Source organism: Notolepis coatsorum (assembly GCF_963971535.1).
Source record: "Notolepis coatsorum genome assembly, chromosome: 15".
Lineage (NCBI taxonomy): Eukaryota > Metazoa > Chordata > Actinopteri > Aulopiformes > Paralepididae > Notolepis > Notolepis coatsorum.
In genome coordinates, this window is record NC_140179.1 from 86,415,275 (window position 1) to 86,425,911 (window position 10,637).

Genomic DNA, 10,637 nt, shown 5'->3' on the forward strand with positions numbered 1-10,637 from the left:
GGGAGGGGGTGTTGCCCTGGTGATCAGCTGCTCCATTATCTGCGCTTGTAATCGGTCGCGCTCGGCTTCGCGCTTGGTGAGAGCGAGGTCGCGCTCTGCTTCTCTTTGGGCACCGGCAGCGGCGCGCTGGGCTTCGGCGGCGGCGCGCTGGGCTTCGGCCCGGTCCCTTACCATATTCTCTTCCGTCTGAAGACGTCTAATCTCTAGACGTATACGATCTTCGTCGCTCCGTTGCTGCGCTTGAAGGCGTTCTCTTTCCATGGAAGAATGTTCGCGCTCACTAAGCGTCTGTGCTTGGAGTCGATCGCGCTCTGTTGAGGCTGCTAGGCTGGCGAGGAATGCCTGTGCCAGCATCTTGTCCGCCTCGCTGGGGGAAGACGCTGGTTGAGGTGATCCGCTCCTGGCAGTACTCATTGGAGATCTGTTCTCCTGTGGCGAGTCCTGGAGATCCATCTCCGGGGTGCTCTCCTCTTCTTGTAGCGGGTAGAGTTCCATCCCTGGAGAGCTGTCTTTATCCTGGAGCTCTCCGGGGACTACTTCTTCGGTCTTGGTGGGGGGTAAAGTCATGTCGGGTCCCTCCTGGTCCCTACCGTGAGCTTGGTCAGTTACGTTAGGACCCACTAGGGCCTCTATTGGCGGGGTAGCCTGGTCGATAGGGTCGGACATAATTTTACTATCTACTTTTTCCGCGTTTACCGTCTGTAGAAAGCTAGGTAGTATATTGGCAACGTAATCCTCTAAGTACTGAGGTGTCTGCCGTCTACGCTGCGGGCGATCTACTTTAGGAGAACCGTTTTGTGGAGTGTTCATCATTGGCCATGTCAATATTAATACCACTATATTAATATTACACTAGTTACCCTCCGGCTCGAAGGACCAATTGTAACTGAGGGGTACAATTCCCTGACTGTATTGATAAGTATGGTATCATTAAACCACTACCGCTTTATGTACTTTAATTACTGGCCATACATTACATGATATATGAATATGATGAACACTTCCCACAATGAAATCGGTTCTACACAAAGTTGTCTTTAAGTATTTATTGCAGCAAAAGGTACAGAATATACTTCTCTATTATACTTTGAATGCACTTGTAAGGCAAAGGAATATGCGTAGGCAAATCAATAATGAATGTCCATTCTCTGGTTACGCAGGAGGTAATTATACAACCTGAATCTTAGGGAATTATATCTATGGTACACTAGTAATATATAGCGGGAGATACTGGAAGGGTCCCCCCGGTTGTAAGCCAGCAGGGGTAGAGGATCTGTCGGTAGTAGAGAGTCTGGTCAACGATGACTAAGGAGACTCCAAGTACAGGAGACGGTGCAATAGCCTCTTGATCCACAGACGAATACAGCTGTTCTCCGTAGACTGTAGCTCCACAGTGAAGAAAGCTAGCCGGCCTCAGGCTCTCTGAGGCGCCGACTCGACCTGGCTCCTCACAGGGTAAATCCCACACGTGTAGGCGTCAGCGATTCTCCGCTCCATAAATCACAGGACCAAAACAAATATCCAGCCGCAAAGGGCTATGTAGTCGTCGGGTAGATTAATCCAGTGTACATGTCCACACGGTTCTCGTCTAGGTCTCCTCGGGTGAAAGCGCCATGAAAGCAGCCCAGCCTGGATAAGCACTCTAGCTGATACGAGGAAGCGTTGGTGATGCTGGTCACTGTAGAACTTTAGCCGCACGATACACTATACACAAATAGACTATTACTGACTTAATAGAAATATGTCGCACTCGACGGTATAGCGCCAAACTCTGACAATTCAGTTATTAATTTGCACGCGGTCTCAATGCTCTATTTTGGGGCCAAACAGGCCATACTTCACCGCACGGAGTATCGTGGGTGAGGCTTCAACTTATTGGGTAACTCTGGACTTCTGACTAAGTGCTTCTGTATTCACCTGCGCCATATTTATATGCACGGCGAACAAACTAGTGCCAACCTCATTTCTGTCTGGGCACGGCCGGGCTTGTACAGACATGTCTTGACGGTGACTTTGAACCTGACTCCGGAGGCATGGCTCTGGCGCCTGTGGACCGCTGTCCAATAGGAGAATGAAATATTATGGTCTGGGCTAAAGGGATATTCCGTGTATATGTACAAGGAATATACAAGGGATATCAAACGATATACAAATACTATGCAATATATATCAATCAATAAATATATATATTCGGTTTAATCTGATCCTTTGTAACAGTTGGCGTTACTCCGTGAGCACTACGCAGGCAGGGACAAACCACGTGTTGTGAGTCTGTACTGTGAACTCTCCTCCCTCCACAAAGCAAGCAACGAGACGGTCACTGACTACGTTATTCGAGCAGAGACTATATTCACGTCTTTGAGAAGGGCAGAAGAAAATATCAGTGACGGGTTGCAGATTGCCATGGTGTTGAAGGGGTTACCGGACTCATTCAAACCGTTTGTCGTGCACGTCACCCAGACCGATGGCCCTCTAACGTTCGTGGAGTTTAGAACCAAACTCCGAAGTTATGAGAGTACTGATAAATACAAGACGAGGGACGTGGACGAAGACAACGTCATGAGGACCAGCGGGGCAACGTCGAGGACACGAGGACATGGACGGGAGAAGAAGATGGACCTAGCCGATGTTGAATACTTGGTCACTGTAATTTTGAGGATGTGTCAAAATTAGAGAAAGTGGTTGAAGGGATGTCTATCAAAGGGAAACATGATAAGTCTAATCATAACTGTGAAGTATGTACACAGGGCAAGTTCACTCAAAGCAGGAACAGACAGGCAGATGCCAAAGCTGAGGCGGTACATACAGACCTATGCGGTCCAATAGAACCAGCGGATAAAGACGGATATAGATATGCCATATCATTTACTGATGATTATAGTGGGATGATTTTTCCCTACTTTATCAAAGCAAAGAGCGATACACCAAAAGCTACTGAGAGATTCATAGCGGATATTGCTCCCTATGGGAATATTAAGTGCATACGATCAGACAATGGTGGTGAATACACCAGTGGCGAATCCTTATGGAAGCCAACGGAAGCCATGCCTCCCTATAAATTCATTCCAAATATGAAATATGAAATATGAAAAAAAATATATATATATATATATAATTTTTTTTTAATATAGTTTACATTCTTTTTCATCTGTGCATCTGTGTTATATATATATATATATTTTTTTTTTAAATGTCTCCCTCTTCTCCTTCTCACTCCCTCTAACACACTGTCAGACTGTGCTCACTGCAGCTAGTATAGGAGAGAGGCAGTGGGTAGGTCTCTTTCTCCAGGCTTCCAGCATTATAGAGTCCAAATCCGATCCTAGCCAATCAGATTCGAGCTGACTGCCACACCCTAAAAGTTTAAAACGGAGCTGGGAGGAAAACACTCAGCATATTTTCCCCCCTGGAGGCGGGGCACTCAGAAGTTCACGTTTCCACCTGACTACCTAACGTGACATCCCATTAGTAGTATAAAACTGTCTGGCGTCACTCAGTCTAGTAGTCTACTACAAACATGTCTGAACATCATCCCCTCGCGGAATTGATTGAAAATGTTATTAACAGAGCGGGCACGTTTGAATCCTCTATTAGTGTATCTAACATTTAGCACTTTAATAGCAACTTATTTTCGCCGGCGGGACATTTACTGAGGACCAGCAGAGCTGGTGGATATTATGATTTAACAAATCTATCTGGCAAGAGGAGGACCACATTATTGACCAGGTAAGCACTGAGCAGCCTGACTGACTAACTAACGTTATCAGGCAAGCTTGTATACCCTTTCATGACTGCAATGCAAGCCAGGGGCTGGAATACGCAGTCACTTATTCCTCCGTAGTAGCCAGGTTAATGTGCACCATCAAGCACTGCTTAAAAGCTAGCGGTGGGTCCAAAATATATCGGATATAAATGTCAAAGGTACCCAGCGTTCCATTAGGGTTTCACACACAGATGCGGCGGGGTTTGAAAGCTTGGCGTTGCTAATAAACATTTTAAATCATTTTTATAAACGAGTAAAACTGAGGCTGAAATGGCTGCTTCCGCATTTTACAGTAGGAGCACTCTGATGGCTGGGCGCGCCGTGCAACAGACACGTGAATGAATGAATGAATGAATGAATGAAAACTTTATTTAACAGATTGCAGAATGGGTACAATACAGTACGGCTCAATACACACAATTGTTAAGGGGATGCAGACCAGAGAAATACGTTTGTCTTGTCACGTTTGTCTAATAGACAGTCATATTCTCTCCCGGCCATATGTATATTTCTCTCCCACCCACCCACCCCCTCCTAATGTACAGTCCCCTCCCCATCATATGTATATACTCTGTCAGGATCTATGGGTAACAGTACTGTATATTTGATGTCATGATGTCTTGTTGTATGTCATAAATGTCACTATGAATTGAAAATGGGGGACCCTGATGTAAACAAGACAAACGTCTTTCTCTGGTCTGCATCCCCTTATACAATTGTGTGTATTGAGCCGTACTGTATTGTACCCATTCTGCAATCTGTTAAGAAAGTTTGACTGGCCGCCGAGCCATACTGTAGTGTACATGGTGACTGCTTGAAAAAAAAAAAAAAAAAAAAAAAATATTAATAAAAATATTTAATATTTAAAAAAAAAAAAAAAAAATTGGCTTCCCCTGTTATTTTACCCACGCGACGCCACTGGACGCTACCTCATATCGCAAATCTGATTGGTAAAAAAAAACACAACAACATTACAAGCGAACTAGTTCAAGATGGAAAGCAGTAAAAAGAAACGGACCTGCAGTTACAACCAAGACTGGCAAACGACACATGACTGGGTGAGGCAGATGGCAGGCAATCCGCAGCAGGCTTTCTGTGTTTTGTGTCATAGTTCGTTTTCAATTGCGCATGGAGGAGAATACGACTTGAAGCGCCACAGTGGACGTGAGTCTCACTTGAAAGTGGCTCACCAAAAAGAAACATCCAGATCTATGGATACGTTTCATTTTAAACCAAACAATGATAGCCAGACGGACAAGGTCACTGCAGCTGAGATAACAAGTGTCTATCACACAGTACAACACTCCCATTCATACAGGTCAGCCGACTGTGGTATGAAACTAGCTCCTGTCATTTTGCCAGACTCAGATATTGCAAAAAAAATATCGTGTGGTTGTACAAAAGCTACATCCATAGTTATGGATGTACTGGCACCTTCCTCAGTGGAGAGTTGTTTGATTGAATTAAAAACCCCAATGGTCCCAGATGACCAAAACACACCATTTTTTTCGGTCGCTTCTGATGCTTCCAATCATGGCACCATAAAACTTTTCCCTCTGTCACTGAGATATTGGACACCCGAGCTAGGTTTGAAGAGCCAAATCCTATTTTTGTATTATACTACACTGTTTTCCCTAGTTGTGTGTTAACAGGGAATATCAAACACAAGACATTCCTGTCAAGTGATGACGTTTGAATATTTAAAACAGATGTTAGGTGGTATTTAATTTGAATTTATTTTGATTTAACCTTTAACCTTTGATTTAAATCTATTCAGTGAAGACCATGGCAGTTATTCTTATACAAAAATTGACATTATCTATCTGTCCCACTTTGTCCCACCAAAATCTTACTGTTGTCCCACTTTGTCCCACCAAAATCTTACTGTTGTCCCACTTTTGGACTTTTTGCATCTGGTCACCCTACTCGCAAGTCGCTCAGTTTCTATGTGTAATGTAAACTGCAATGAGTCCAATGGTCTAACATGCTTTGCATCCTCGCCATTCTGGAATGCCAACGTCGTGCTAAAACCTTATGTAATGTTAACTGTCGATGTACTAGCCTCAGCAAGCTAACGTTAGCGCCACTCTAGCAGCCTCCTCCCTCCTTCTCTCTCTCTCTGCTAACAATCCTGATTCGATTCTTGAACCTATTTAATTAAAAAGGAAGATATTGATGGACATTATAGTATATCTCAGCAGCTGTAACAGAATAACAGTGTTTTACCCCTTCAGAAGCATTTATATAGACATTTTGAGATAAGTTAATATACCGTGATATATACCGTTACCGTCTATGCTTCAAATTATACCGTGATATAAATTTTAGACCATAACGTCCAGCCCTAGTTTGACACCAAAATTGATCTTCTATGTTCAACATTCTAACAACAAACCCTAACCCAATGTTCGACACATTTGTACCACATGCACAAACCTGCTTGATTATTGCCCCAAATAGCATGCAAGTTGGACAAAGTGGGTATGTCTGGAAAGAAGAGGCTTGTGGGTACCTATAAAACCAATGTTCACTCTGATATATTCATGTGAACAGCCAAGGGACCTTTTGGAAGATGAGCATGGCAGTTTTTTCTAGGTGAACATTTTACATAATTTTGAATCATTGCATATTAAAACCCCCTTCCCAACAGTTGGGCTTAATGAAAATGATACAAATGGAAAGCTTAGCTTCTCTAGTTTACAGGGATACCAATACCTTTGTGTTCGCTCAAATATTGAGCGCGCTATGGACCAAGATATTTATTAATGGGCAGAACCTGTCAGGATCCTAGGCCCGGTCCTGGCTGGACTGGGCAGGATGGTAACACTGGGCAGTACCCTCCACCTAACTTTGGGCAATGCCCTCGATCTGACATTGGCCCTCGGCCTGACATTGGCGCCCTACCACCCTCTAGTGGTGACAAACAATCGGTGCGCTCCAGTACACTGGACATCCTGACTACTGTGTTAACTATAATTAATAGTTTGATTAATGTGATGTCATGGTGTGTACTGTCATTGTCTTTCCCTTCCCTGGTGTGATGTCATACACGGTTTTGGGTTGTTAGGAGTTGCTTTTGTGTTTAGTTGTGTTTAGTTGTGCTTTGCTTATTGTCTAGGTGTTGTTTGTGATTCTGTGTTGGCCAGGTGTTCTTAATTGGTAATTAGTCGGGGTATTTAGGTGTCTGTCTGTCTCCCTTTCGTTGTGGCGACATTCCTCCAGTTACCCCCTGTTCCTCCACGTCGTGTCGCACCGTTCTCCCTCTAGTAAGTCTTAGTGTTTGTTGTTTTGTATTGTGAAGTTTGTTATTTAGTTTCTGTATTTTTCCTTGTATTGCACTGGATTCTACAGTAAACATCATTCTCCAAGCTTCACTCCTCGCCTCTGCCTCCTCCATTCCTTCCCTTTCTGTATTATTGCATTCTACCTAACCCCATCGTGACAGAATGTCGCCACCAACATTAACGAATGCAGCAGGAAGGGCGAGCGATACCATCACCGTTGTCCTGGCCCTGATGGCCGGTGACATGAAGAGTTACTCACTGGCCAAATGGGGGTTCCTACTCCGGAAGATCGACCAGGTCGCCACTGAGAATCCGACACTGCAGACGGCGATGTGGGAGATGGCTGAACATGTTGCTGTCCTCATGGAGAAGCATAAGCCGAAGGCTGGGGTAGCTAGTCTGCCGACTGTTCTCAGGCTTACGGTCAGCCTAGATCCTCCCACAGCCGCTGAGATTGCTCGGATGTCCATCGCCGGTCGGACGTCCACAGCTAACCTAGCTCCGCCGGTTAGCTTCGTGCCAATAGCTAACCGGTCGTCTCCAGTTAGCACAGCTCCGCCTGTTAGCTCCGCCACTATAGATGGCCAGACGTCCCCAGTTGGTACAGCTCTACCCGTTAGCTCCGCTCATACAGCTAACCAGACGTCCACAGCTAACATAGCTCCGCCGGTTAGCTTAGTGTCAAGAGCTAACCAGCCACTCCCAGCTAACCTAGCTACGCCGGTTAGCTTCGTGCCAATAGCTAACCGGTCGTCTCCAGTTAGCACAGCTCCGCCTGTTAGCTCCGCCACTATAGATGGCCAGACGTCCCCAGTTGGTACAGCTCTACCCGTTAGCTCCGCTCATACAGCTAACCAGACGTCCACAGCTAACATAGCTCCGCCGGTTAGCTTAGTGTCAAGAGCTAACCAGCCACTCCCAGCTAACCTAGCTCCGCCCGTTAGCTTCGTTTCAATAGCTAACCGGCCGTTTCAAGCTAGCACAGTCTCCACTGCCAGACTAGGCTCCAGGTTCAGGGTGAGCCTAGTATCTGAGACAGACCAGATGTCTCCAGCTAGCACAGTCTCCACTGCCAGACTAGGCTCCAGGTTCAGGGTGAGCCTAGTACCGGAGACGGACCAGATGTCCCAAGCTAGCCAGGCATCCCCAGCTAACATAGCTCCGCCGGTTAGCTTTGTGTCAATAGCTAACCAGCCACTCCCAGCTAACCTAGATCCGCCCGTTAGCTTCGTGTCAATAGCTAACCAGCCACTCCCAGCTAACCTAGCTCCGCCCGTTAGCTTCGTGTCAATAGCTAACCAGCCACTCCCAGCTAACCTAGCTCCGCCCGTTAGCTTCGTGTCAATAGCTAACCAGCCACTCCCAGCTAACCTAGCTCCGCCCGTTAGCTTCGTGTCAATAGCTAACCAGCCACTCCCAGCTAACCTAGCTCCGCCTGTTAGCCCCGCTACAGTAGCTAACCAGACGCCCACTGCCAACCTAGGCTCCAGGTTCAGGGTGAGCCTGGTAGCTGAGACGGACCAGATGTCCCAAGCTAGTCAGGTCTCTGCAGCTAGCAGGTCTAGGAGGGCTATTAGGACAGGAGCTGCTAGGCTCTCCCCGACTGTTAGCTTAGCCTCAGCAGCTAGCCAGGCATTCTCAGCTAGCACAGTTCCCACAGTGAGTCCAGGGCCCACAGTTAGCCTAGCCCCCGAGGCTAGTATAGCTAGTAAGGCCTCCACAGCTGGTCCAGCTTCCACGCCCAGTCCAGCCTCTGCTCTGGGTCCTGGCTCCTCATCCCCGGATCCTACACCACGTCTCGCCGCCGAGACCGATCCGGTCTCCACGCCCTGCCCGGCCTCTCCACCTGGTCCGGCTGCCGTGCCGGCTCCCGTCTCCTCGACGGATCCTGGCTCCTCATCTCTGGATCCTACACCACGCCTCGCCGCCGAGACCGATCCGGTCTCCACGCCATGCCCGGCCCCTACACCTGGTCCGGCTGCCGTGCCGGCTCCCGGCTCTTCGACGGATCCTGGCTCCCCGTCTGGTCCAGCTCTGCGCCGTGATCAGCGTCCTGGTCCTCGCCGGGGTCCTCGCCGGGGTCTTCGCCGTGGTCTTCGCCGTGGTCTGCGTGGGATCCTGCTCCAGGGGTCGTCGCCGCCGCACCTCCGGTCCGGCTCTCCTGAACCGGCCCCGAGTCCAGCGGCTGGAGGGTCTCTTGCCCGGGATCCTGCTCCAGGGTCCAGCTCCCCTTCCCGGGCTTCTACACCTGTACCCACCCCCCCTCGTCGGGCCTCGGTGCCCGTCCCCACTCCCCCTCGCCGGGCCTCGGTTCTCAGGTTCTGCCCCCCTCCCCGGGTCTTGGTGCCCATCCCCACCCCCCCTCGTCGGACCTCTGTTCCCAGGTCCAGTCCTCCTCCCCGGGCCTCTGCTCCCGTCCCCACCCCCCCTCTCCGGGCATCTGCGCCCGTTTTCTACCCCCCTGGCTGCTATGCCCCTCCTGGGGTTTTCGCTCGGCCTCCTGGTCCCTCGTCTTCGGGTCCTCTCCCTGGGTCCTCTCCGGGGTTCCGGCTTCCTCCCTCACCTGCTTATGGACGTTGTTTTCGGGTGTCTGGAAGCCACCCGTTGAGGGGGGGGTACTGTCAGGATCCTAGGCCCGGTCCTGGCTGGACTGGGCAGGATGGTAACACTGGGCAGTACCCTCCACCTAACTTTGGGCAATGCCCTCGATCTGACATTGGCCCTCGGCCTGACATTGGCGCCCTACCACCCTCTAGTGGTGACAAACAATCGGTGCGCTCCAGTACACTGGACATCCTGACTACTGTGTTAACTATAATTAATAGTTTGATTAATGTGATGTCATGGTGTGTACTGTCATTGTCTTTCCCTTCCCTGGTGTGATGTCATACACGGTTTTGGGTTGTTAGGAGTTGCTTTTGTGTTTAGTTGTGTTTAGTTGTGCTTTGCTTATTGTCTAGGTGTTGTTTGTGATTCTGTGTTGGCCAGGTGTTCTTAATTGGTAATTAGTCGGGGTATTTAGGTGTCTGTCTGTCTCCCTTTCGTTGTGGCGACATTCCTCCAGTTACCCCCTGTTCCTCCACGTCGTGTCGCACCGTTCTCCCTCTAGTAAGTCTTAGTGTTTGTTGTTTTGTATTGTGAAGTTTGTTATTTAGTTTCTGTATTTGTCCTTGTATTGCACTGGATTCTACAGTAAACATCATTCTCCAAGCTTCACTCCTCGCCTCTGCCTCCTCCATTCCTTCCCTTTCTGTATTATTGCATTCTACCTAACCCCATCGTGACAGAACCTTGATTTTACATGGCGGCCATCTTGAAATCCATCATGATGACGTGGCCCCTACCCCAAAATGAAAGCTATGGTGATGGGGAACACGTGGAAAAAATTTGGTGCTTTTGTCCGGCGCGTCCAAATTTTTTTGCTAAGCCACCGCACTAAGGGGGATGTGACTAAATACACTTGAAACTTTAAAACTAATACGTTTTGAATGCCATAAGAGGAGGCGTGGCTTGTGATTAATAAGATACACTTCAGACAATCCTCAATCTGCCCTTCAAACATTACTTTGATAATAATGATTATAATGATG